At 39.8% G+C, this 21,516-nt stretch overlaps 1 pseudogene; it reads left to right on the plus strand.

Annotated features, from left to right (window-relative positions):
* Nucleotides 1-19,031: 19,031 nt before the first annotated feature.
* LOC149123258 (beclin-1-like) lies at nt 19,032-20,721 on the plus strand (annotated as a pseudogene).
* Nucleotides 20,722-21,516: the final 795 nt, after the last annotated feature.

Here is a 21,516-nt window from a genome sequence, read left to right on the forward strand (position 1 = left end):
ATGAGAGCTTTGCAGGAGATAATATTCTGGGCTGGCAGTTTTTCTCTCTTAGTACCTGGGCTATATCTCGCCATTCCCTCCTAGCTTGTAGAGTTTCTGATGAGAAGTCAGCTGTGAGTCTGATTGGAGATCCTCTGAGAGTAATCTGACGTTTCTCTCTTGCACATTTTAGGATCCTTTCTTTATGTTTCACTGTGGAGAGTTTAATTACAACGTGTCGTGGTGAGGATCTCTTTTGATCGTGTTTATTAGGGGTTCTGTGAGCTTCCTCTACTAGGATTTCTCTGTCCTTCTCCAAACCTGGGAAATTTTCTGCTAATATCTCACTAAAAAGGCCTTCTAATCCTTTCTCCCTCTCCATGCCTTCAGGAACTCCTAGAACTCGAATGTTGGGTTTTTTAATAGTATCCCGAAGATTCCTGACAATATGTTTTAGATTCCTAATTTCCTCTTCTTTTCTTTGGTCTGACTGTATCCTTTCCTGTTCTCTGTCTTCTAAGTCCGATATTCTCTCTTCTGCTTCACACATTCTGTTTGTAAGGCTCTCTATGGTGTTTTTCATTTGATCTATTGAATTCTTCACTTCAGTCACTATCCCAGTTTCCTGTTGTACTAGTTGTTTCGTTTCATTTTGATTCCTCCTTAATATTTCATTTTCATGAGAGAGATTTTCTATCTTGTCCATTAAGGATTTCTGTAGTTCAAGAATTTGTTTTTGAGAACTTCTTAATGTTCTTATCAATTTTTTTGAGATCTGCTTCTTGCATTTCTTCTATGTCATCATCCTCATAATCTTGAATTGGGGTGTCTTTTTCATTTGAGGGCTTCATGGTGACTTCCTTGTTTTTATTACCTCAGTTTTTGCGTTTGTTATTTGGCATATTGGAGATATTTGGTTTCTTCACTGTGGTGCTTTTTCTTGTTATACTAAGACTCTAGATTAAGTGGACTATCTGTTTTTGATGGAGCCTTAGGGCTTGAGATGGGTGTGGCCTGAGAGCTCTGTTTGGTGTGCCAAAGGTGATACTCCCAGGTTAGGCGTGGTAAATCTCTCTCTCTCTCTCTCTTTCTTTTTTTGATTCAAAAGGGAAGTAATTCTGCACAGCTGATCGAAGTTGGAGGTAGTTAGCAGGCAAATGATATACCCACAGGAGCCAGAGATTGGAAGCTCTTTCCCAAGGACCACACAGGGAATCTGTTCTGCCCTCAGAGTGGGCTCAAATTCTCCTTCAGTCTCCCACTGGGTTGCCAAAGTTACGGAATTGTAGCGTCTCTGGAGAGTGCTCACGTGAATTCCGTGATTTCTCTCCCCCACCGTCTCTTTTTTCACAGTCTCAGTTAAGTAGCACCACAAATTTACTAGGTCCTAATCTCCTGTTAATTCACCCCGCCCAGAGTCAGGTTTTTCTGCTAGGCTCAGGGCCGATGCAGACCTGAGGTCACTCTGCTTATGACGTATGTCCAAGATGGTGCCTGCTCTTTGTCTTACTTGCCCTTGAGAGGTGAGCGGAGAGAGAGAAACCCGTGTCCGTACCAGTCACCTTTTTTTCTCTCTCTCTCTCTTCCAGTTAGCCTGGTGAACTTCCCCCACCGGGGGTCGTTCCCTCTAGTCTCCTCTCTCCGCTTGCCTGCCAGTGTCTCGGGCTATTGAAGTTCAGCTCACCTCGCGTTCCAGCGCTGGTGTGTTGAGTCTGCCACTGGTGTCCCGAACTGTGGGCTCCCACACTCTCCACGCAGGTCTGCTGTGAATCACGCGTTCTGGAAGAGTTTCTTCTGCTGTTTCCTCCCCTACTCTTCCTTGAACCTGCAGTATCTCCACTTTTATTAAACTATCTCTCCCCGAACTATCAGTGTGCTCCCTTCCTATTCTGCCATCTTGCCTCCTCCAGATTTTTTTTTTTTGACAGGTAGAGTGGACAGTGAGAGAGAGAGACAGAGAGAAAGGTCTTCCTTTTTTCCATTGGTACACCCACCAATGGCCACTGCGGCTGGCGCGCTGCAGCCGGCACACTGCGCTGATCCGAAGCCAGGAGATAGGAGCTTCTCCTGGTCTCCCATGTGGGTGCGGGGCCCAAGGACCTGAGCCATCCTCTACTGCACTCCCGGGCCACAGCAGAGAGCTGGCCTGGAAGAGGGGCAACTGGGACAGAATCCGACGCCCTGACCAGGACTAGAACCCGGTGTGCCGGTGCCGCAGGTGGAGAATTAGCCTATTGAGCCGCAGTGCCAGCGATATTCTGTTTTTAAAGAGCAATTTGGTTTCTCCTTTTATTAGGCCACCAAAATAATCAAAATACCTGGGCTCATCCAGACTGCCACTGGGCATTTTGGCTTTCAGAACCACTGTTCTGTCACTCTTTTTGTGATTCACCTTTTCTGTCTCTGAAGAAATAGCAGAGAGCCATCCATCAAGGGGTTGAGCTCACTTGTTTTGTCAGTATTGAAGTCTAAATTGTGCAGTGTAACAATATCTGATTCTTGAAAGGAAAGCAGTATGATTGTGTTTTGTTAAAGATCAACAGAGTTTTCTAACCAACTGGCTAACTCTGATAAGTGATGGAAGCTATGTTGACATTTGGCTAATCCTCCGCCTTGCGGCGCCGGCACACCGGGTTCTAGTCCCGGTCGGGGCGCTGGATTCTGTCCCGGTTGCCCCTCTTCCAGCCCAGCTCTCTGCTGTGGCCAGGGAGTGCAGTGGAGGATGGCCCAAGTGCTTGGGCCCTGCACCCCATGGGAGACCAGGATAAGCACCTGGCTCCTGCCATCGGATCAGCATGGTGCACCGGCCGCGCCAGCCATTGGAGGGTGAACCAACGGCAAAGGAAGACCTTTCTCTCTGTCTCTCTCTCGCTGTCCACTCTGCCTGTCAAAAAAATAAATTGCTTACTTGCTTAGTTTGTCTCATAAGAATTGACTGACTGGTAAGCACATCTTCCTGTGGCCTCTAAATTATGATTCTGGTTTATAATGTATTTAAATGCTATTTGCAACCAACCTCAAAAATATTGCATAAGTCATATATATATATAAAATCTCTATAGAGTGAGATATTTAATTATGAAATATAGAAAATATATATAGTGATATTTTTAACTATATGTTCAAAGGGTAGGCTCTGGAGATATGATCCTTAGATATCAAGCTTTGCTTTCCTTTGGTGGGGGCAGGTAAAAACTGTTGTAGCATCTATATTTGGTCTCCTTTGGGGACTAGCAGTGAAGAACTCAGATATCTGAATACATGGAGTTCCTTGGCTTAACAGTGATTCCCAATTTTCTAAAGTATTTCACATGTTTTACATACTCCTACTGACTATCTTTCAAAACTCACCATACATGTCATAGTTCTCCATGAAATACAATTAAAAATATAAAATATGACTATGATTCATCTCATGTCTATTATGTGATTGGGACCTAGTTTTCAAAATGTTGTTTCTGTGTAGAATGTGATTACAGAAGCCTAGTCATTTTCCTAGCAGTTCATAGAGAGTTCCTACTTGAGAAACAACATTTTTACCTTCACGGAAAATAGATGGCATGCGGCAAGCTGTGAAATTCACTAATTAATTACTAGACTTTGTGTATATTTTCAAGATAAAGTTCAAAGAAGCAGGACTATCAAATTGTGTGTAGCCAGATTAGCCTAAAGATTGTAATGATTACAGCAAGACTTAGCCATTTGAACACACTGTAATTCATTTTCTGATTTACTCCTTTACTAATAAAAAATTCAAACTTAAAAACCTTTTGGGAAAAAATTTTCATTTAATTCTGGATGAATTACAGAATATTGTAGTTCTTTTTCCTCTGTTTTAGAGCACTTGTTTTCACTTGTTATTTACAGACATACAGAATATGTGTGTGTGTGTGTGTGTGTGTGTGTGTATTTACAGATACAGAATATATCAGGGATTTTGTCATGATTGCTACACTGGGATTTTAACACTACTTGACATCTATAGCATGAAAGTAAATAACTGAGTAAAATGTGAAAAAGTCATTCTACAAATAAAGTTTAATATCTTAAGTGCGATGTTTACCTAAAGAAAAAGCTGGTGGATTCTTGAAACTTTCATTTTAGGGTAAGCACACACCTGGTGGCCAACTCGTGCTTGATTTACTTTTTCAAAGAGAGGAACACATGTATTAGGAATACCATGAGAAATCAGAGACACCCCTTGCCTTTAGTCTTCACAGTTCATCTTACAGTTTATTAGGACATATGACTTCATCTCTAAAATACCCAAATTTCACAGAACCTGTCTGTAAGGTATAATTCTATTTTGGAAAATGGATAATAGGCTGAATGACAACTTGAAGAAATAGAGGTCAGAGACTACTCTTTTAAATTTATTTCATAATAGATTCTGAACAAAATATATGGACCCCAAAATCCACAAAGACAATATATCTATTTCCAGGGATTTTTCTACTTTATTTTATTTTATTTTTAAAGATTTATTTATTTATTGGAAAGTCAGTTACACAGAGAGAGAAGGAGAGGTGGGGGGAGGGAGAGAGAGAAAGGTCTTCCATCTGTTGGTTTACTCCCCAACTGGCCCCAATGGCCAGAGCTGTGCTGATCTGATGCCAGGAACCAGGAGATTCTTCCAGGTCTCCCATGTGAGTGCAAGGGCCTGAGGACTTGAGCCATCTTCTACTGCCCTCCCAGGCCACAGCAGGGAGCTGGATCAGAGGTGGAGCAGCCAGAACTTGAACTGGCATCCATATGGGGTACAGCTTTACCTTCTACGCCACAGCACCAGCCCTTCTACTTTATTTTAAACTACTTGCAATTATGCCAAGAGATAAATTTGTGCCATAAAGGGAAAGAAATAGACCTATTGGAGTTGTCCAAAAAGCAGGAAGCCAGCAAGCATGAATTTTTATTTAATTAATTTGGACACTTAACTCTTCATTTTACAATCACCCTGATTAAAATTTAATGTATGTTGAGAGTTAATCACATGCTATATGTGTGTATTTTATATTATTTATATTTTATGATTTTATTATAGTGCTATGAAAGGAAAACTTAGAAGTATAAAGTTGAAAAACGTGTTCCAAGTGACTCAGAGAACAAGTATTAGTGTCCAATTATTACTCTTGCTTTCTGCACATAGTTCCTAAACACGATCTATCAACCCTCAAAGAATATGACACCATTTTTAGTTGACAAGTTAAAAAAGAATTGTTTGCCCTTTGGTGTATTTTAATTTTCTTTTCCATACTGAATTCAGTTGCCATATTCTACCAGAAAAAATGGGAAACCTGGACAAAACAAAGACTAAATACACAAGTTTATTCCTACAGAGGATACTATCTTAATTATGGGAATTGTGAGGTGAAAATTCTCCAGGATACCACTACCATCTTGAAACATTTTTGAAGGTAGGAAAAAAGATATCAGTGGATGAGTTTTGTCATAGCACAAAATAAGGGGTCCACTTTCTTTCTTTTCTGTTTATGCATTAGATACTATAAGCGCAATTTATTAAAAAGATAGCCCTTTTGCAAATGTCTATTCTTGCTACTCTTGTTAAAAATCATTTAATACAGTAATAATCATGGTACTGACATAAAAATAGACACATTGACCAATGGAAAATTATGGAGATCCTAGAAATAAATTTATGTAAATAGCCAAATATTTTCCAAAGTGCTACCAGGAATATACATTCAGGAAAATGATTGTTATCACCAATAAATGGTTCTGGGAAAATCAGATATTAACACAGAGAACAAGGAAAGAACAAAATCCTCCCTCCATTTCTCACCAAATACAAAAGTCAAGCCAAAATAAATTACAGTGTAATACTAGAAACTAGGAAATTCCTATAAATAACATAGGGAAGTGCTCCATACAATTATTCTGGTTAAGAAAATTCTGGGTAAGGTTCAAAAGCATAAGAAACAAAAGTAAAAACAATTGTATTACATCAAACTAGAAGACTTCTGTGCTGTAAAGGAAAAATGGAGTAAACAGACAATCTATAGAATGGGATAAAATAATTGCAAATAATAACCTGAGAAAGCTTTAATATTCAGAAATTGTAAGGAAATCAGCCAACAATAGCAGAAAAAATGTTCTGATGTAGAAATGGGTAAAATACCTGAATAGATATATTTCAAGTAGAAGATATACAAATGGTTAACAGGTATATGAAAAAATGCTTAGATGGATTGATCATAAAAGAAATGGAAATCTAAACAACATAGTTATTACTTTAGTCCAATTGCACAGGCCATTATCAAACAGACAAAAGATAAAAAGTATTTGCAAGGATTTAAAAAAGGAAATCTTTATGCTCTTTTATGTGGGAACATCCATCAGTGAAGGAACGGATCTAAGTACAGTGATATAGGGGCCAGCATTGTGGCAGAGGTTAATCCTCTGCCTGCAGCACTGGCATCCTATATGGATGCCAGTTCTAGTTACAGCTGCTCCTCTTCTGATCCAGCTCTCTGCTATAGCCTGGGAAAGCAGTAGAAGATGGCCCAATGCATGGGCGCCTTCTCCCACGTGGGAGACCTGGAGAAGGCTTTTGGCTTTGGATTGGCTCAACTTCCACGTTGTGGCCATTTGGGGAGTGAAACAGCAGATGGAAGACTTTTCTCTCTGTCTCTTCCTCTCATTGTCAGTAACTCTACCTCTCAAATAAAACAAATCTTTAAAAACAAAAAAGAACAGTGATATAAATAGACTGAGATGTTAGTCATCTGCAAAAATGGAAGAGAATCTTCTAATTTAGGACAACATAGATGACCCTTAAGGACACCATACCTAAGTCAGTCACAGAAGGACAAAGGCATGATTCTGTTTAAATGAGGCATCTAAAATTGTCAAATTAAAACAAGCAAACAATAAAATTGTTTTGGCCATGATCTGAGTGTGCTAATCAACAAGAATATAATTTCAGTTATGCAGAATAAAAATTTCTAGAGATCTGTTCATTTTACCAATAAATAACAATAGTATATTGTACACTTAAAATCTGTTAAAAGAGTAGGTCTCATGTTAAATATTTTTATAAGAATGAAATTCAAAAGGAAGAGGGGAAGGCATTTAGTCTAGCAATTAAGACACCCACATTCCATATCAGTGTACCTGGATTTGATTTAGGGCTCTTGCTCTGATCCAGTTTCCTGCTAATTTGGATCCTGGGAAACAGGAGAACTGGATTGAATTCTTGGCTCTGATCCATGCTGATGTGGTCTTTCAGTGAGTGAACCAGGGAATGGAAGCTCTATCTCTATGCCTTTCTGTCTTCCTTTGTGTCTCTTTGTCTCTCTTTTAAGAAAAAAAATCAAATATTTATATTATTATATATTTATATTATTTTATATTTATATTATGTTATATGGCTAATGATTGAAGAATAAATCTCAAACAGTTCTGGAGTTACTGAACACATGTGTGAATATTGTTTTGTCTGAGTAATGCTTCATAAATGGGTAGGGCATCATTTTCACTTGGGAAAATAGTTGACAGTTGATACTCTTATGTTCTAATGCTTGCCTTGTAGGGTTGGAGCTAAAGTCAGCTCTCCATGTTCACACTTTCTGCATCCTCAGATTTAACCAACCAAGTGCTGCAAGTACTCTCTTAAAACAGTGTGTCTGAATATTATTACAAAACTAGAGATGATTAATTTATGAGAGGATTTATATAGCTATGTAAAAATACTATGCCATCTTATGAAAGATAGAATTCATGGATTTTTGGAGTATAAGGATGCCTAAAATCAATCTTCCATGGATATCAGGAATTACTGTAAACATACAACAGCATTGCTAACTTATTTATACATGTTTTCCAATGCTGCTATATTTTTCTTTTGTAAAAATTACCATTTAAAAATCCAGAAGCAAAAAGCCTAGAGATAATTAAGCCTTAGATGATATCTATCTTAAAGATGCAGAACTCTAGCCTGTGCATTTGCTAATGAAGAGTCCACACAGAATTAATCATTTGAGAGTTATGGCAGACTACTTTGTTTAATTTTGAAAAGTAAAATCATTCATATTTGCATGTTATTTAGGAACACTTAAAGCATATTTGATCAATGACTATCTGCAATTACATTTTATAACAACTCACTTAAATTATCTTTATAATTCTCTAGAACATGTTATTTTATTGTATATTTCCATTTTTACTCTTCCTTCCATCTTTTTTCTCATACATTTATTAGGAAATATTATTTACATTTCTATGTATTCACCAATGAAAGTATTTTTACCACCTATTCTCTGTATATGCAAACATTCACATTCACACACACACACAAACATAAATCTACACATACTTCAGCCATTGAAAATTGAGTTGCAGACATCATGATATTTAATCCCATCAAAATAAGAATGTCCTCCCATATAAATACCCCACCAAATACCAATATCATATTCAGTCATATTGAAACACTGTTAATAATGGGTTCAAATTTAAATTTCCATACTATACCATGAATGCCCTTATATTTATTCATCTATGTTCAGTCCTGTATTCAATAAACTGTACAATGAATATACTTTTTATATATCATCTCATTTGAACTAGATTGGTTAAATAATATTTTTATATGGAATTGATATTCTCCATTGTGTATTTCTCTTGTCTTGCAATGCGTCCTACATTCTTGATTTGTCTCATGGTTTCCTCATTAACAGATTTAGATTTATGTTGCTGTCATTAGCACTAGAGACAAGGATGTCTGCTCCCCATCTCATTAGGTTAGGAGGCTGTTGAGTCTCATGCCTTCCTTACTAGTGATAGAAAGCTTGAGCCCTTGTTCTTGTACTCCAGATTTCTCCATTGTCAAGTCAACTGGTCTCTGTTAACTAGTGGTTTTGAAGGAATTATTTGAGACCGTGTCTTTCCTGTTCTCCAGTGATATCCATAAACACTTTACTGCATTCACTAATATTCCTTGCTTGAATAAATCATTGCAGGATTGACTGCATAACTGGTAATTTCTCATTCTATCCCTTCTTCCACAAATATTAACTGGCATACTTCTCTAGTTAGGCACATTTATCTTTTATTAAACTTATTTTTTTTAATTTGACAGGTAGAGTTATAGACAGTGACAGAGACAGAGAAAGGTCTTCCTTCCATTGGTTCACTCCCCAAATGGCCACTATGGCTGGTGCTGTGCCAATCCAAAGCCAGGAGCCAGGTGCTTCTTCCTGGTCTCCTATGTGGGTGCAGAGGCCCAAGCACTTGGGCCACCATCCACTGCTCTCCCAGGCCACGGCAGAGAGCTGGACTAGAAGAGGAGCATCCAGGACTAGAACCCAGCACCCATATGGGATCCTGGTGCCACAGGCCATGGCGCTGGCCCCTATTAAACTTATTTCTAAAGTTTCATAGCTATTTTATTCAATGTATTAACTACTGTTATTGGGGACTGGCACTGTAGCTCAGCGGGTTATCACCCTGGCCTGAAGTGCCAGCGTCCCATATGGGTGCCAGTTCTAGTCCCTGCTGCTCCTCTTCTGATCCAGCTCTCTGCTATGGCCTGAGAAAGCAGTGGAAGATGGCCCAAGTCCTTGGGTCCCTGCACCCACATGGGAGACCTGGAACAAGCTCCTGGCTCCTGGCTTTGGATCGGTGCAGTTCTGGTCATTGTGGCCAATTGGGGAGTGAAACATCAGATGGAAGACCTCTCTCTCTCTGCATCTCCTCTGTGTAACTCTGACTTTCAAATAAATAAGTAAATCTTTTTTAAAAAATCTGTCATCATAGTTACTGTTTTTTGTGAATAGGTTGTCCAAAGTGTCACTAGTGAAGTGCTTCCATGATGGTGGCTGTTTTTTCAGCACATCTCTAACAATCTTTGAGCTCCTTTCCATTTTTTGGTGCTACAAATTAGGTTAGACTCTCTTGTGTTTTCTCTGACCTGTTCATATTAGAGAATATAGATTTTCTTTTTTAATTAAATACTGTTTTATAAAATTATTGAATTTCAGTTTTTTGAGATGAGACCATAATTCTTTGCTGTGAGTGCATTTCTTTCTTTCTTTCTTTCTTTCTTTCTTTCTTTCTTTCTTTCTTTGACAGGCAGAGTGGATAGTGAGAGAGAGAGACAGAGAGAAAGATCATCCTTTTGCCATTGGTTCACCCTCCAGTGGCCGCCACGGCTGGCGCCACGGATGGCACTTGGGCCATCCTCCAATGCCTTTCCGGGCCACAGCAGAGAGCTGGCCTGGAAGAGGGGCAACTGGGATAGAATCTGGCGCCCCAACCAGGACTAGAACCCGGTGTGCCGGCACTGCTAGGTTGAGGATTAACCTATTGAGCCGCGGCACCGGCCAAGTGCATATGTTTCATTGTTTGGTTGTACAGTTCTTTATTTACACAATCAGGTATTTTGTTTATAAAACTAAAAATACACAACTAACATATTTGTAGAACCATCCTATAATTTAATGTTAATGTATTTTTATTAAAAAGTATATCAAGAATATATATGTTCAGAAATTATGAAATCATGTTCACCACTTAATGTATTCTTAATTAAAGGCAATTTTTTAAAACCCAAATGTACTACTCATGGGGTTTTATCTGCATCATATAGTACCTGTATTCTCTGTTTTGTGATTGCTGCTTAAGGGTTATACTTTGTATATGATTCTTTAATTTTAAACTTTGAGCTTTAGAAACCGTGGTCTACTTAAGTGTAACAATTTCTGTACTGGGTATTTATTGCATTTTTCTTGTATTAATGTAGAACACTGAAGTTTAAAAAGGTTAATTAATGAGGTTCCAAGATGGCAGAATAGGGAGAGTGCTTACTGATCTAGTCCAGGAGAAGATAGTTTAATAAAAGTGGAGAGAGTGTAGTCTCAGTGAAAAATTAGGGGGAAAATGACAGAGGAAACTATTCCAAAATTAGAGGAACATGGTGGGCCTATGTGGAGGACATGGGTGCCCATGGCTCAGGACCCCAGCTGCTGAAAGCTTCCGCACCTGCACTGCAAAATGAGGTGAGATGAGACCACAGTAGCCCAAGACACTGGTGGAAAAGCAACAGAGTCTAGAGGGAACAAGGCTTGAAGCCCCATGGGGGAAAGTACATCAGCCTAACTAGAGGAGAAAAAAATAAAAGGGATGGCACAGACATGATTCTCTCTCTCCAATCACCTTACTAATGCAATGAGCTGATAAAGCAGGTGCCATTTTGGACATATGTAACAGCTGTGCCAGCTCATGTCTGTGCCCAGCAATCAGCAAATCAGCAGAGTGTAGAAACCTAACTCTGGTGGGGAGTAATAACAGGAGACTAACATCTAGTAACTGTGTGGAGCTTCTGAACCGGGACTGAGGAAAAAAAAAAACAGGGTTTGTGGCAGAACTCATGGTGTGGCCAAGACTTTGAGTAGTCTCAGTGGGAGATGCCACAAGCTCGGGTGGCCCTGACTACCCAATGAGAGACATGGCAGGGGAATCTGAGCTTACACTGAGGACCACACAGATCCTTTGTGTGGTCCTTGGGACAGAGCAGATAAATATTATACCTACTTCGGGTAGTGCTCAGGCACTGATCGCCATCGAGAAGGGCTCAGCTGAGTGGGATTATTTCCTTCTGATTAAAAATAAGAGAGAGAGAGAAAGAAGATTTGCAACACCAAACCTGGGTGTGTCACCTTAGGCACACCCTTAAACCTGAAGAACTGAACAGAGCTCTGTGACCCACCCACCACAAGCCTCTAGAGATACACTGAAAGCAGACAGTCCACTTTTCTACAGTCATAGTACAACAAAAATAACCATCGCAGTGGGAAAAAAAGAAGAAACCAATGAGTATCTCCAGAAATGCCGAATAATAAATGCAACAACCCAAGAAACAAGAATAAAGAAGACAACATCATGCTCCCAAAAGAACATGACACTTCAATACAAGATTATGAAGATGATGAGACAGAAAAAATGCAAGGAATGGAACTCGAAAAATTGATGATAAGAATACATAGAAGCAATCAAAAACAAACACACGAACTACTGAAATCCATGCAGGATATGAAAGAAAATCTTTCTCATGAAAATGAAATCTTAAGGAGGAATCAAAATGAAATGAAGAATTCAATAGAACAAATAATGCAGTTGAGAGCCTTAAATCAGAAAGAGTGATGCAGAAGAGAGAATATCAGACTTACATGACAGAGCACAAGAAAGTATGCAGTCAAACCAAAGACAAGAAGAGGGAATTAGAAATCTAAAAAATATTGTTGGGAATGTACAGGATACTATTAAAAAAACCAACATTTGAGTTCTAGGAGTTCCTGAAGTCATGGAACGAGAGAAAGGATTAGAAATCCCTTTTAGTGAGGTACTAGCAGAAAACTTCCCAGGTTTGGAGAAAGAAAGAGACATCCAAGTACAGGAAGCACACAGAACTCCCAATAGACATGACCAGAAAAGGTCTTCATCATGGCACATTGCAATCAAACTCACCACATTGAAACATAAAGAAAGATTCTAAAATGTGCAAGAGAGAAATGCCAGATTACTCTCAGAGGATCTCCAATTAGACTCACAGCAGACTTCTCATCAGAAACCCTACAGGCTAGGAGAGAATGGTGAATATATTCCAAGCACTAAGAGAAAAAAACTCAAAGCCCAGAATATTATATCCTGCAAAGCTCTCATTTGTGAATGAAGGTGAAATAAAGATGAAACAAAGAGCTTTCATAGCAAAAAGAAATTGAAAGAATTTGTCTCTACTGATCCAGACCTGCGAAAGGTGCTTAAAGATGTGTGACACACAGAAACACAGAAACACAGTCATCAATACAAAAGAAGGTAAAGGAAGAAAATCTCTCGGTAAAAGATCACAGGAAGTTCAAAGTATAAATTTGAAATAACATTGGAAAAATGGCAGGGCAAAGTCACTACTTAGCAATAGTCATATTGAATGTCAATGGCCTCAACTCTCCAGTTAAAAGACTCAGACTGGCTGAATGGATTACAAAACGAAACCCATCTCTTTGCCCCTTAAAAGAAACACATATTTCCAACAAAGGTGCATGCAGACTAAAAGTAAAAGGTTGGAAAATGATATTCCCTGCCAACAGAAACCAAAAAAGAGCTAGCTTAGCCAGCTCTTTTGTTAACACAAAAACTTAAATAAGACAAAGAGGGGCACTATATAATGATTAAGGGATCAATTCAACATGAAGATGTAACTATTATAAATGTATATGCACCTAATTACAGGGTACCATCTATTTAAAAGATATGTTAAGGGACTTAAAGGGAGACATAGACTCCAATACAATAGTATTGGGGGACTTCAGTACTCAACTTTCAGCAATGGACAGATCAACCAGACAAAAAATCAACAAGGAAACAGTAGATCTAATCAACAGCATAGAACAATTGGATCTTATAGCTATAACCGAACTTTTTTTTTTTTGAGAGGCAGTGAGAGAGAGAGAGACAAAGAGAAAGGCCTTCTTTTCCTTTGGTTCACCCCCTAAATGGCTGCTACAGCTGATGCACTGCACCGATCCGAAGCCAGGATCCAGGTGCTTCCTCCTGGTCTCCCATGTGGGTGTAGGACCCAAACACTTGGGCCATCATCCACTACCTTCCTGGGCCACAGCAGAGAGCTGGACTGGAAGAGGAGCAACTGGGATAGAATCCAGTGCCCCAACTGGGACTAGAACCCAGGGTGCCGGTGCTGCAGTTTGAGGATTAGCCAAGTGATCCATGGCACCGGCGTATAACAGAACTTTTCATCCTACACTTGAAGAATTTACATTCTTCTCAGCAGTGCATGGAACTTTCTCTAGGATTGACCACATGCTAGGCCATAAAGCAAGTCTCAGTAAATTCAAAAAAATCAAAATCATGCCTTGCATCTTCTCAGACCACAATGGAATGAAGCTGGAAATTAGCAACTCAACAATCCCTAGAGAATATGCAAAAACATGGAGACTGAACAACGTACTCCTGAATGAACAGTGGGTGATAGAAGAAGTCAAAAACTTTCTGGAAGCAAACGAAGATAACCACACAAAATATCAAACCTAATTGGATACAGTAAAAGCAGTGGTAAGAGGAAAGTTTATAGCAATAAGTGCCTACATCAAGAAATTGAAAAAGTGCCAAATAAATGAGCTATCAATGCATCTCAAGGATCTAGAAATCTATGGCAAACCAAACCTAAAACTAGTAGGAGGAGGGAAATAATTAAAATTAGAGAAGAATTTAACAAAATGGAATCCAAAAAAATTATGAATGATCAGCAAAACAAAGAGCTGGTTTTTTGAAAAAATAAACACAATTGACACACCAGTGACCCAACTAACCAAAAAAAAGGAGAAGCCGGCGCCGCGGCTCACTAGGCTAATCCTCTGCCTTGCAGCACTGGCACACCGGGTTCTAGTCCTGGTCGGGGCGCTGGATTCTGTCCCAGTTGCCCCTCTTCCAGGCCAGCTCTCTGCTGTGGCCAGGGAGTGCAGTGGAGGATGGCCCAAGTGCTTGGGCCCTGCACCCGCATGGGAGACCAGGAGAAGCCACGGTGGCCACTGGAGGGTGAACCAACGGCAAAAGGAAGACCTTTCTCTCTGTCTCTCTCTCTCACTGTCCACTCTGCCTGTCAAAAAAAAAAAAAAGGAGAGAGAAGACCAAAATCAATAAAATTAGAAATTAAAAAGCAAATATAACAACAGACACCATACAAATGAAAAGAGACTTCAGAAATTACTACAAAGAACTGTATGCCAACAAACTGGGAAATTATCAGAAATGAATAGATTCTGGGACACATAAAACCTACCTAAATGGAACTATGAAGACACAGAAAACCTAAACAGACCCATAACTGAGACAGAAATTGAATCAAGTGAAATGCACAAATTATGAATGAAGAAAATAGTTATATTAGTACAAATTCTTGAGATATTAATAATAGAGATGTTCAAGAGGAAACATGCTAACATAAATAAAATAGACAAGTTCCTTGAAAGATAAACTCAGTCAAGAAGAAACTCACCACCTTTATTAACCTATTTCTATAAAGCAAAATACAGTCAGAGTTACAAATCTTCCTAGAAAGCATCACCTGGCCCAGATATCCACACTGATGCATCCTTTCAAATATTTTAGAAAGAAATTATATAATTCTACGTGCTTTTCAAAAGATGAGGAGGAACACATCTGAACTAATTCTATAATGAAAATATTATCCTGTAAAAACAAACACAGATATTGAAGAAATCAAATTTCCTCATGAGCAATAATGTAAAAATACAAACAAATTTTGAAATAATGAAGATATTCTCATATAGGTGAATGTATGAGTGAACTGTGCTGTATCATACAAAAAATAGTTTATTGCTAAAAGGAAATGAGCTAACAAATCATGAAAACACACAGAGGAATCTTTGGTATATTACCAAGTAAAAGAAGTTGATGTGAACAATTATACGTGGTCATCACTATGTAACATTTCAGAATGGCACAATCATGAATCTAGTAAAAAGATCAGTTGTTGACAGGATTGTAGAGGGAAGAAATGGATGACTAGGCAGACAAGATTTTAGGGTAATGAAATGCTGTATAATAAAATGATAGATACACATTATTATAACTTTGCATGAATTCATAAAGTTTACAATACAAAATCCTAATGTCAATTATGGATTTGAGGTTTATTAATATAATAATATAAACCACTAGTGAGGTTTATATTAATAAGAGGAGTGATTATGCCACTATGGGAGCAGTTAATTTTGGAAAATCTCTGTACCTTCCTCAACCTAAGATATCACTAAAGATAAGATGTGTTAAAAATTTAGGACATCAAATTCAATAAATAAACTAAATAAATGTCTAAACAAATGGGATATATTCCAGGAATGCAGGGCTTGTTTAACAATAACACAACAATAAATTTTATTATGGTATTAATAATATGAAAGAGAAAAACTGCAGGGTTACTATTGTTTCGCTCCTCTGGGGGATGCCAGATACCCTGGTCCAGGACTCTGTCTCAGTATAGAAATAATGGGCTGAGTCCAAGATGTGCAAAGCAAAAGTGGATTTATTGTGTAGAAAGGAGTACAGACTCCTGAGAGAGAGGAGGGGCTCAAAGCTGGGAGTTCATTATCAGAAGAGTGAGCCTGTTTTTGAGCTTTCAATTTTATACTTTACCACTCTCCATGGGATGTGTTTTGTTTTGTTTTGTTTTGTTTTGTTTTGTTTTGTTTTGTTTTTGTGGGAGACATGCAGAGGTTCCTGCTTTAGGACTGCACCCCCTACTTGGGTCTACAGTCACAGATGTACACTTGACTGTACACTTGACCCTTAGCCCGCATTCCAAAGGGCAAAACATCTTTGGCCCACATTGTGACATATGGTTGCTAGGCAGGGGGTCTTTGTTTAAGGTTCTGAACACATGAGCTTTTTGTGAAAAAATTTTCTGTGGCTAAGGTAGGTGAGACTTGGCTCATGTGGGCTGTCAGCATTAAATACCTCATCCTGTTTCATGGCATGAACATGCAGGTGAGTGTCTGTGAGATGGGATAACTTCAGTCAGAGTAAAGGTAGGTCTCAAGATGGAATCTGAGTTCCTGTCACTGTTTTCCGCCCTTACCAAGACCTGAGGCAGCTTTCATAGTCTATCCATGGCTGTGTAGGGGTGTCCAGTCCCTATAACTCCTCAGTGGATAGAGGCATTTGACAAAGTTAACAATCTTTCCTGACTTCACAAATCTCAGGAAACTAAAAATACAAGAGGACTTCATCAGCATAAGAAAGAGCATGGATAACAAACTCCAGAAAACATAATTAATGACAGAAATTAAAATACTTTACCTTTAATATCAGAAACAAGATAGTAATTTGTTTTCACTACTGTTATTCAACATTGTAGTTAAGATTCTAGTCAGTATGCTGAGGCAATAAAAATAAATAAAAGCAGTCAAGTTGAAAGGAAGTATTGAGGATCTCTACTTACAACAATGACCACATAATAGGGGTGTGAATTCTCCATCTTCAAACTCATTTGTAGGCCAGCTTCAGGCTTTAGTAACAAAGTTTTATTGAAACACAGATATGCTCATCAATTTACTTATCTATGGATGCTTTAATACTAAAGTGATAAAAAGTTGTCACAATAATTGTATTGTTACAAATCAGAAATATTTACTATCATTAGTAAGACAATAATTTGAGAAAGGAAACAACTGGGCCAGCACCGCAGCTCACTAGGCTAATCCTCCACCTAGCGGCACCAGCACACCGGGATCTAGTCCCAGTCAGGGCGCCGGATGCTGTCCCGGTTGCCCCCTCTTCCAGGCCAGGTCTCTGCTGTGGCCAGGGAGTGCAGTGGAGGATGGCCCAAGTGCTTGGGCCCTGCACCCCATGGGAGACCAGGAGAAGCACCTGGCTCCTGCCATTGGATCAGCGTGGTGCACCGGCTGCAGCACGCCGGCCGAGGCAGCCATTGGAGGGTGAACCAATGGCAAAAGGAAGACCTTTCTCTCTGTCTCTCTCTCTCATTTGTCCACTCTACCTGTAAAAAAAAAAAAAAAAGGAAACAACTGACAACCTTTGGGCTACACAAAAATTCTGATGCATAAGCCAAAATTGTAATGAGCAAAAAGTGAGTTTAGTAAAACTAGAAGATACAAAATCAATACAGAAAAGTAAAATAAATTTCTATATACCAGCAATAAAAAATCAAAATTTTAGAATCACCACTATTTCATTTGAAATATAAAATATACATCTGATGAAATATTGACAGACCTACAAAAACAACTTAATATTCATATGAAATTAAATATTTCTAAGTGGAGAGAGACATTTTACTCAAAAAAAAATCTCAGGATTTATCTTAACATTATAGACTCAACACAATCTCAATCCCCTTCCCAGCAAGCAATCTGATTTTTTTTTAAACTTTTATTTAATGCATATAATTTTCCAAAGTACGACTTATGGATTACAATGGCTTCCCCCCCATACCGTCCCTCCCACCCAAAACCCTCCCCTTTCCCACTCCCTCTCCCCTTCCATTCACATCAAGATTCATTTTCGATTATCTTAATATACAGAAGATCAGCTTATTTTAAAAGTAACATGTTGATATCAACTCATAGGAGAATAACTCTGAAAAAAATAATAAAATCAGAGAAATGACTACAAGAATTATAAATTTATACTAAAGTGTGATGATGTCATACAGAAAGTCAGAAGAATGGACACAAAAGAAGATCTATAAAAGTTCGAAACACAAACAGTGAACAGGTTTTCTACAGAGTCACAATTGCAATGCAGGGGAGAAAGTATAGTCTTTTCAATATGGTGCTGGCGCAATATGATAATTTCCAAAAGAAATTTCCACTAACAAAAATGTAAAAAATTCATGACATATCTAACTGCAGTATGAAAACTATAATTCTTGAAGGAAAAAAATCATAGAATAAAACTTTTGTGACTTTAAATTAGGCTTGGCCGGTGCCGCGGCTCAATAGGCTAATCTTCTGCCTTGCAGCGCCAGCACACCGGGTTCTAGTCCCAGTTGGGGTGCCAGATTCTGTCCCGGTTGCCCCTCTTCCAGGCCAGCTCTCTGCTGTAGCCCAGGAGTGCAGTGGAGGATGACCCAAGTGCTTGGGCCTTGCACCCCATGGGAGACCAGGAGAAGCACCTGACTCCTGGCTTCGGATCAGCGTGATGCGCTGGCCACAGCGCGCCAGCTGCAGCAGCCATTGGAGGGTAAACCAATGGCAAAAGGAAGACCTTTCTCTCTGTCTCTCTCACTGTCCACTCTCTCTGCCAAAAATAAAATAAAATTAGGCAAAGATTTCCTAGATATGACAAAAAATAAAATGTATAATTGCATAAAGGGGTAAATTATATTAATCAATATTTAAATGTTCTCTTCAGAGATAAAGTTTGGGCAATGGCGATTCAGGAGGCCTTGTTCTGGGCTGACCGGAGGCTATGGTCCTCCCCACAATTGACTGAATCTGAATGGCTGGCTCTAGAGCCCCAAGATGTGGATGGGGTCCAAGATGCCCACCAGCACCATTCAGGTGAGCTTCGTGTGCTAGCGCTGCAGCCAGCCCCTTAAGCTGGACACGAGCTTCAAGATCCTGGACCAGGTTGCCATCCAGGAACTCACAGCTCCATTACTTGCCACAGCCCAGGTCAAATCAGGAGATACCCAAGAGGAAGAAGCTAACTCAGGAGAGGAAGAATTTATTGAAACTCACCAGGATGGTGTCTAGCAGATTCATCCCCCCAGCCATTATGATGGCTACAGAAAGTGCCAAGAGCTTCACTCTGATGGGAAGGCAACCGATGGCGGCACCAAGGAGAACCTCAGCCCAAGACTGGAGGTCACTGGGGACCTTTTTGACATCATTTCAGGCCAGACAGGTGTGGATCACTCACTTTGTGTGGAATGCACAGATTCTCTCAGACCAGCTGGACACTCAGCTTCATGTCACTGACAGTGAGTGTCAGAACTACAAATGTTGTTTGGAGATCTTAGAGCAGATGAATGAGGATGACAGGGAACAGTTGCAGAAGGGGATAAGGGAGCTAGCCTTGGAGGAGGAAAGGCTAATCCAGGAACTGGAAGATGTGGAACAAACCACAAAATAGTGGCAGAAAATCTGGAGAAGGTCTAGGCTGAGGCTGAGAGACTGGATCAGGAGGAAGTTGAGTATCAGACAAAATACAATGAATGTAAATGATAACAGGGGGCAGTGCTGTGGCACAGAAGGTTAATGCTCTGGTCTGAAGCACAGGAATCCCATATGGGCACTGGATTGACCCTGGCTGCTCCACTTCTAATCTAGCTCTCTTCTAGGGCCTGGGAGGGCAGTAGAAGATGGCCCAAGTCCTTGGGCCCCTGCACCCACATGGGAGACCTGGAAGAAGTTCCTGGCTCCTGGCTTTGGATTGGCTCAGCTCTGGCTGTTGCAGCCAATTGGGGAGTAAACCAGTGGATGGAAGACCTCTCTCTCTCTCTCTCTCTCTCTCTCTCTCTCTCTCCCCCTCTCCTTCTCTTTCTATGTAACTCTGACTTTCAAATAAATAAATATTTTAAAAAATGACAGCAGCCGGGGCTGGATAAAGAGCTGAAAAGTGTAGAAAACCAGATGTCTTATGCCCAGATGCAGCTGGACAAGCTGAAGACCAATGTCTTCAACACGACCTTCCATATCTGGCACACTAGACTCTTTGGCACAATCCATAACTGCAAGCTGTGCTGCCTGTCCAGTGTTCCTGTGGAATGGAATGAGATTAATGCTGCTTTGGGCCAGATGGTATTGCTGCTTCATGCCCTGGACAATAAGATGGGTCTGAAATTTCAGAGGTATTGACTGGTACCCTATGGAAATTATTCATATCTGGATTCTCTGACAGACAAATCTAAGGAGCTGCCATTATACTGTTCTGGGGGGTTGTGGTTTTTCTGTGACAAAAAGTTTAACCATGCAGTGGTGGCTTTCCTGAACCGCATGCAGGAGTTTAAAGAAGAGGTTGAAAAGGGCGAGACATGTTTTTGTCTTCCATACAGGAAGAATGTGGAGAAAGGCAAGACTGAAGACACAAGAGGCAGTGGTGGCTCCTATTCTATCAAAACCCAGTTCAATTCTGAGGAACAGTGGACAAAAGCTCTCAAGTTCATGCTGATGAATCTCAACTGGGGTCTTGCTTTGGGTATCCTTAAAATTTTATAGCAAATGACTTTTTCCTTAGGGATGCTGTCTCAAATTTGCTTCAAATTTTTTTTGCAGAAAGTTTAAATTTGGGTAATATTAAACAGCATATGTTTACAATACCAACAAAGACAAAAAGCCACAAAAGCCACTTTATTTTAAAGTATCATGACAGTCTCCAGAGCTACCACATGCCATGTACAGCCACCGACCCTTGCCAAAGTTTTAACTCTTATCCCTTGCCTGCCTTTTCCTCTTTCCCCTGAAAACAACTTAGTTGAACTGAGATCGACATGTTCTCACTGGACTTCAGCTCTCTCCACTTCCTGCACTTAAAATATGAAATAGAAACTTTTGTCTGCACTGAGAGAGATGTTTGAGGTACAGTTGGAATATATGAAGAACTCTTAGAGTGCAACACAAAAGGTACCTATAGCACAACCCCTAGTTCTGAAATAGTAAAGCATTTTAGAAATAGCTCATCACAGAAGATGGAAGAGAGGACTGTTGGGGCACAATGGGATGAATCACCTCCTATAATACTGGCATTCCATATGAACACCAATTTGAGTTCTGGCCACTCTTCTTCCAAACCAGCTCTGTTGGAGTACCTGGGAAAGCAACAGTGGATTCCCCACGTGCTTTGGCCCCTGGCACATATGTGGGAAACTACGTGGAGTTGCTGTCTCCAGACTTTGGCCTGGCCCAGCCCAGGCCTTGGGGCCATTTGGGGAGTGGACCAATGCATGGAAGACACTCTCTCTCCCTCTTTCTTTGAAATAAAACAAGGATTTAGAAAATAGAGAAAGGAAAGGATGATGTG

This window comes from Oryctolagus cuniculus, chromosome 12 (assembly GCF_051225735.1).
Source record: "Oryctolagus cuniculus isolate XC-2025 breed Fujian yellow rabbit chromosome 12, ASM5122573v1, whole genome shotgun sequence".
Lineage (NCBI taxonomy): Eukaryota > Metazoa > Chordata > Mammalia > Lagomorpha > Leporidae > Oryctolagus > Oryctolagus cuniculus.